This window comes from Strongylocentrotus purpuratus, unplaced genomic scaffold (genome assembly GCF_000002235.5).
Source record: "Strongylocentrotus purpuratus isolate Spur 01 unplaced genomic scaffold, Spur_5.0 spur5_scaffold_1, whole genome shotgun sequence".
In the NCBI taxonomy this organism is placed as follows: Eukaryota; Metazoa; Echinodermata; class Echinoidea; order Camarodonta; family Strongylocentrotidae; genus Strongylocentrotus; species Strongylocentrotus purpuratus.
In genome coordinates this window covers 45,952,958-45,960,879 of record NW_022145594.1, presented here as the reverse complement: position 1 = coordinate 45,960,879, position 7,922 = coordinate 45,952,958, and positions in this window count along the sequence as shown.

Sequence of the window (7,922 nt, the reverse complement as noted above, 5' to 3'; positions counted from 1 at the left end):
CTTTTCAGAAATGCCCCTATCGAAATCTGATGGTTGCCTCTTTTCCGTCGACAAATGCCCAATTTCTATTCTCATAAGTGCCTTTTGATCCCTAGTGAGTGCCCCATTTTCACCTCTGATAATAACCCTTTGTACTTTGACACGTGCTCCTTTTATTTTCTAATAAGTGTCTTATCCCTTCGATAAGTGTCCCCTTTCCTCTCATCATTAAACGTGCCCCTAATTTCAAGTGACTAAGAGCATTATCTCCCAAAGCTCGCTCGCTACGCTCGCTCACATTTATAGATGTTATAATTATGTTACTTATCAAAGGTCTTTTCAGTTTTACTGTTATGAGAATGTGCATTTGTATGAGCATTTTAATTTCCTTCCATTGGTAGGAGATTGGAATCTGGCTAATTTCTACGAACTGATATCTGTTTTTATTTTGATACTCATCACGACATATTCTACACTGAGTTAAATTTGGTAAATATGATAAAGACATGATAAATGTGAAGAAATACTGAATGTGCAACGGGTAATTTCTTCGAATACGACTGCTGAATACGCGTTGACTTTGTGTGTAACTGGCTGTGTAGCCCCACGTATTCACTTGTTGGTGTGTGGAAAGGGTGAAGCGACGATTGCTCAATACGCGTACGTTGACTCTGTGTGTAATTGGCTGTGTAGCCCCACGTATTCACTGGAGAGTGACAGTGTGTGGAAAGGTGAAGCGAAGACTTGAGGCCAGTGGTTGGCTTGATTATGAGAACAAATGGCTGACGTCGATCAGAAAAGAAATAAGCAGGCTGATGAGGTCAAGATAACAATAAATGAAGAAAAGAAAGGAAACAATACGAATGAAAATGAGCCCTTGATTATTAATGAAGTGTTGTGCTTCATTCAGAACCACATCAAGAGAACGACAAAGGATAAAATTGTGGAGTGTGTAGCCCGCAGTTTTTCTCCAGAAGCAGTGATCAGGGCAAAAGAAATGTTAGCCAATGATAAGAGACTGGTGAAAGGAAAGTTGAAGAATCGTAGGAACACAAACGCCAGACTGAAACATGAGCAGACGGCTGATGATCTTGTAGAAGCCATGATGTACTTGGATCAAATAGGAATTGAAACTAATTATGTAGTCAAGAACATATTCGTGCTTCCAAAATGTGACCCAAAAGACATAGATCCCTATGCTATGCTGCAGCGAGTGATGCTTCTTGAGGAGAAGGTTGCTGTGCATGAATCTTTGATTATGAAGAATGATGCTCTTCGAAAACAGACGTATGCCGAGAGGGTAGCGGATACTGGAACGGTGCGTCAGCAGTCCATGATGGAGTCCCGCCGATCGTCATCTGTCGTACCTAGAGGTGTTACAACTTCTGCGAGTAGATCCAGAGACCATCCTGGGCGGGGGGATGTCCCTGTGAGCAACGCATTCAACGCATTGTCTGGGTCTGTGGAGAACGTCGAGGATGTGATACCCAAACGAGTGATGACGAGGCAACAACAAAATCAGATGATGGAGAATGGTGCAGAGCGCAAAGGAAAACAGATGTCTGATAGCGAAGTGAGTGATAGCCAAAGTAGATCATTGATAAAGGAGAAGATTGATCAACATGAAGCGCCATGGATTAATGTCTCTAAAGAGAAGAAAGAGAAAAGGAAAGCAGGGACTCCTAGGAGTGATAGTAAAGTAAAGTCTGCATACAAGGTACACGGTAGTGTGAAGAGTGGTGTAGTTCATGGGGCACCTCTGCCGAAGAGAGATTTCTTCATATCCAGAGTGTCGAAGGACACAACTGATGAGCAGATGTTGGAATATATTACGGGTCAAGGTGTTATTTCAGCTGAAATTCAGTGTGTATCCAATCCGAATGCTGCATACTGTTCATATAAACTCACTGTGCCCGTTATTGAGAAAGACAAAGTAATGGTCGGAGATATATGGCCTTATGGAGTGTGTGTTCAAAGGTGGTGGAGGAGAAGCAATCAGAACGATGAACATGCTGCATAACATTTCAATTATCTCTTATAACACACAATGTGCGAATGATGCAAAATTACCTTTTTTACAGGAGCTTTTTGGCTTAGCTGATTTTTTACTGTTACAAGAACATGGGTTGTGTAAGTCACAGTTTGGATGGTTTGATAAATTGCAAAATGGAATAGGAAAACATGGGGTTAGTGCAATGAAAGAAGATGTTTTGCTAAAAGGGAGACCCCATGGGGGATGTGCAATCTTATGGAAACGTGACTTAAAACTCAATGTGGAACCTGTTGTTTTAGAATCTTCGAGGTTAACAGCTGTAAGAGTTACTCTAGATGACGGGAAAATGCTTTTAATATGTTGTGTATACATGCCTTGTGATGATAGGTGTTTGAATGGAAATTTGGATGAATACAAGATCACGTTAAATGAGCTTGACTCAATATTACAAGGAACCCCCAATGATTATGTATGTGTATGTGGTGATTTTAATACAGATATCTCTCGAGACTCTCACCAAGCTACGACACTTTTGCAATTTTTAGGCCAGAATTCTTTTTACTTATGTCAAAATGATCCTTGTTGTAATTTTGATTATACGTTCTGTAGCAAGGGTAGTGGTGTAAGATCTCTAATTGATCACTGTATGTTATCAGAAAATCTAGTTGAGGCACTACATGGGTATGAAACAATTGACAGTGTTCACAATTTTTCAGATCATCTGGCAGTCAAGAGTGTGCTAGATATAAAGATAACAGAAATTGATCAGGAAACAGAATCAAAGGAAAGGGAAGGGAAAGTGAACTGGAAGTTTGCATCATCAAAAGATTTGGAGTTGTATAAACAAAAATTGGAAGAAAACTTCAGGCAAATTAAAATCCCTGTTTCAGCCATTCAATGTAGGGACAGGTTATGTAGAAAACATCATGACCTCATTAATGTATTTCATGATGATATTATCATTGCTTTACTGAGTAGTGCAGATGCTATGATTTCAAGTCACAGTTCTCAACAGTGTAAAGTGGTGCCTGGGTGGAATGATCATGTTGAGGCCTATTTTAGGAGTGCATTATTTTGGCATAAGATATGGGTTGAAAATGATCGTCCATCTCAGGGATTACTGTATGGATTAAGAAAGAAAACTAGGTCTGAGTATCATAAAGCTTTGAAATTGATGCTGAACAAATCTATGTCAGTTAGATGTGATAAAATGGCAAATGCATTAAAAGAGAAGAATAGCAGAAATTTTTGGAAAGAGGTGAAGAAACATTCAAAAAAGCCTAAGGGTTACCCAAACAGAGTGGATGGTGTTCAGGGGGAAGAAAATATAGCAGAGTTGTTTGCATTGAAATTTGGAAGGATATATCAAAGTATTGGATATGATGAAGGAAATATGGAAACGTTATTGAATCACATAAACTCCACTACACAGGAGAAATGTGAATGTAATGAGTGTTTACAGAATGACCATGTTATAGGAGGAGATGAAGTATCTAGAGCAATACTTAGGTTAAATCATTCCAAAAGTGATGGTGTAACAGGTGTGATGTCTGATCATATTATACATGGAAAGAAAATAATCAGTGGATATTTAGCAATGCTTTTTACTGCCATGTTATGGCATGGAGTGTCGCCAGATGGTATGCTCAAAAGTACAATGGTACCAATACCTAAAGGTCGTTGGAAAAATTTGGGCGATTCAGGAAACTTTCGTGCAATAACACTTGGTAGTATCATTGGTAAAGTTTTGGATTATGTATTTATGAAAAGGGAAGAAGGGAACTTGCAGACTAATGACCTACAGTTTGGATTCAAAGCAGGGTTATCAACTACACTATGTACTGCTATGGTTAAAGAAACTGTATCATACTTTAATCATGAAGGGAGTAATGTGTATGGATTATTGCTAGATGCTAGTAAAGCATTTGATAGAGTTAATTATGTGAAATTGTTTGACATTATGCTGAGCAAAGGGGTCTGCCCAATGATATGCAGGCTATTGCTTAATATGTATAAGAATCAAAGGCTAAGGTTGAAATGGAACAATGCATATTCTGATTATTTTACAGTTAAAAATGGTGTTAAACAGGGTGGAGTTATCTCTCCTTGCATGTTCTGTTTGTATCTAGATGGGCTGATAGAAGAGTTATGTGACAATGGGATAGGGTGCTTTATGGGCAATGTTTTTGCAGGAGCATTTGGTTATGCAGATGACTTGACACTGCTGTCACCTAGCGTGACTGCTCTTCAAGAAATGATTAAAACTTGTTTAGATTATGCCATTAAATTTGATATTCTGTTTAACCCTGAAAAGAGTCAGTTAATAGTTTTCAGCTGTAATGGTAAACCAGTTATGGATCCAGGAATCACGATAAATGGAAGACATATTGATATTGCATCAAAAGTAACTCATCTAGGGAATGATATTTCTAAGAATATAAATGATTTTGATATCTCAAAGTGTGTTGGAGATTTCAATCGACAATGTAATATGTTTTTGTTTAATTTCAAATATGCTAACTCTCACATAAGAAATATATTGTTTCATAAATATTGTTCGAGTTTCTATGGCTCACAGTTATATCCTCTGTTTGATAAATGTTTTGATAATATTTGTAGACAATGGCGGGTTGCAATAAGAAGGGTTTGGAAAATTCCATGGCAGACACACTGTCATCTTTTGCCTTATTTAGCAGGTGTTATGGATCCAGAGTTATGGTTTGCAAAAAGATGTTTATCTTTTGTTGTGAAAGCTATGAATTCCAAAAATTATACAGTGGCACATATAGCTGGAATGGCCAGGTATGGAGCTCATTCTGTGTTGGGAGGTAACATAAGATTCTTGAATGATAAGTACTTCATGGATAACAATGAAATTCAAAAGCAGTGGGCTGTGCAATGCCAAGTGAATGATGAGACAATACGCATAGTTGAACAAGTAAAGGAATTGATCAACTCGAGGGATGATTATTTATGTAACGGTTTCCTTAACCGAGAGGAGTGCGAGGAAATTATCTTGTATTTATGCACACTCTGATCTTACCCTGTTATACATGTATTCTGTTGTTGATGTGTTTTTTTTTCTTTTGTCTTTACATATATTGTGAATGTGCCTATTTGTAGAATATATTGTATATTTTTTGTTATTTTTTTATATGTGCTTTTTAAAGCGAATAAAGAACTCTTGAATAACCCGTTGAGGATTGTTTTTTCCTCTTTATAAGATGTAGTTTTTGCACTGCGGCCTCACAAATCTTATATTTTTCCTCGCTCGCAAATGATTTTTTTTCGACCATCACACCCAACTGCAAGGTATGATGCTTAAACAATATTTTATACGATGTATAACGAGAAACAAATATTGAAATCATCCCTGATAATGTAATTAAATTATAGGGGTATATACCAATGTCTAACAATTGTTTATTTTCGCTTTGAGATTTCCTTTCGTAGGTGCCCTTTTTTCTCCAGAAAGTGCCCTTTTTTGTTGGTGCCCCCCCCCCACTTTGGAAGTCGCTTCGCCGCCTCTGGGTGACTCCAATAGTAATATTTACTAAGGGGAGCACCGGAGCAGCCCCCAAGCACAGTACCCATTTGGTACTATTTGAATCACCGAGGCCCATAGTTTTAACCAATACCTCGAAAAGCAGGCTCCCTTTCCAATCTCCACTACACCCCCTATCCATCTGGCAGGGGCGGATCCAGCCGGCGGCAGGGGAGGGGGCCCAATTCGTGAGAAAATATTTAGCGGCGAAACAGATGGCCGATAATTGTGGGGGGGGGGGGGGTAGTCAGCACCATTTTTTTTTTTTTTTTTTTTTTTTTGCTCCCAAAAATTTGAAAATCGTGCCGGCCGATAATTCGCTCAGTGGGGGGGGGGGGGGGGGGGGGGGGGTTCGGTGGTACAGGGCCCCACCGAATGATGCAATTTTTAAAAATCAATCATAGGCTAGCTACAAAAATTTTCGGAGAGAGAAATTTACATTTTCTGGATCTGCTTGCGGGCTTAGTGTTGTATTTTTGTTGCTGTTATTTAGGTTTCTTTAATTTGTATTTTGGGGGCATCGCGCAGGCTTCCCCTACCCTACTGCTGACAAATTATCCTTGATCCCCTCCACAATAAATTTCTTTTTAGATTTTATGTTACATTCATCATCATAGGCATTTTAATTAATTGCGCCCCGAAATTTTCCGTTTTGTTTATGTCTCTATTTTTGCGTTCAATAAATGCCATGTAGTGAGCATAATGATTTTTTTCGTATTTGACCTCGAAAATGTGAAAACCGATCAAAAGAGACAGTGCAAAAAAGTTTTTCTGCATCTATTAAAAGCAAATTATTTTTGGAGTTTTTGTCTTTATGAGATCATTGTTTTTTTCGTTTTTAAAATTCTTTTTCATGTTTTTCCTCCCTTTTTATTTATTTTTATTTTCTTACATTCCTTTGATTTTTTAATTATTTTATTTCATAGTTTCTCTTCTCCCCTCTTTTTTGTTTGGGTTCTTCTTTTCTTTTGTGAGTATTAATTCACGGTGTTACACGTGGCGTACCATAACTAGAGCTTATTCGTATACGCGATCGATAAGGCCAGTGACAAATCCGTGAACCCAAATTAAAGGTAACGTATACAAAAATAGGCTGATAAATCCTATAATAATACGTTAATTGTAATTTTGTGAAGTTCATATCCTGATTAATTACTTCATCTTTAAAGATTATTTGAATCGTCCACGATTGTTCAAAATTATTGCGTTATAGCGGCAGTATGCAAACCGGAAGTGGAAGGGGGTAGTCAGAACGGAGGAAATTGATTGAGTAATTATCGTCACCGGCATCTAGGAGTTGAGCTCGGCCGAACCGCTGGCATAGCATCGCCGGCCATAGGCGTAGCGGTTTTTCCCTGCATAGCTACATGGACAATATACGATTCACATAGATCTACTCACATGTAGCCTAGCCATAGCCAAAAAAAGGCCAGTAGCGCATTTGTGAGAAGCTCAGCTCAAGTAAACAGATTTACTCACACTCACAGTCATCATGGTCATTGGACGGGGTTATCGTTTAATGTCATAATGAGGCTTGACTGAGTTCAGTTGAGCTGGGGAAATTCGGCGCTTGTTCAGAAACCTACCCACTAAAACATAGACAAATGAAGTAAATATTCATCAAATGTTATAATAAAGATCATCAGTTAAAAGTCGTTATGTTTATTAACTGTTTCGTGTCAATTTTCTTGTTATTTTGGGCGTTTTTTTTCAGAAAAACATTGATATTTATTAGTATACACTTTTTCACAGGTTTACCGTACTGAGGATCTGAGACATTACGGTATATAACTTCACACAGTGTATGGGGAAGGTTGACAAAGTCTGTTTTATTAAAGAATCCCCCATACCAGATGGCCATTTTAGCCTATTCTTGGCATCCGCATTGCCATTGCGATTTTGATTGCATTGGCAATTTGTATTGTCTGATTCAGTGATTGCATTGTTTGTTCTTTTGTCCTTTTTTCTTTTTTCATTGTTGTTCATTGTTGTTTGTTAATTAATAAGGGTCTATTGATAACAATAATTCACCAATTTTTTTACTTGCAATCAAATCAAAAGAGTTCATTTTGCACTGCAAATACTAGAATCAGATTTGACTGCTCAATGTGCATGTAGTACTAGTAGATCTATGGGAAGCCTGATGAGGCTAAAAGGCCATAAGTGAAGTTTACATTGATGTAAATAAAACCAGGAAATTTCAATTTTACAACAGTCGCCAAAAGATCCAAGTATATGAAACTTTCAAATTTTCTAAAGATTTACTTATTTTATAAAGTTAAAATTCAAAGATTTGTACAATATAATTAATTTGTAACGTTCAATTTTCTGAACCTGAAGGAAGGTCCTTGAAAAATCACAATATTTCCATGCCACAAAGGTTTTGGGTTTAAAGTGTAACTAAGA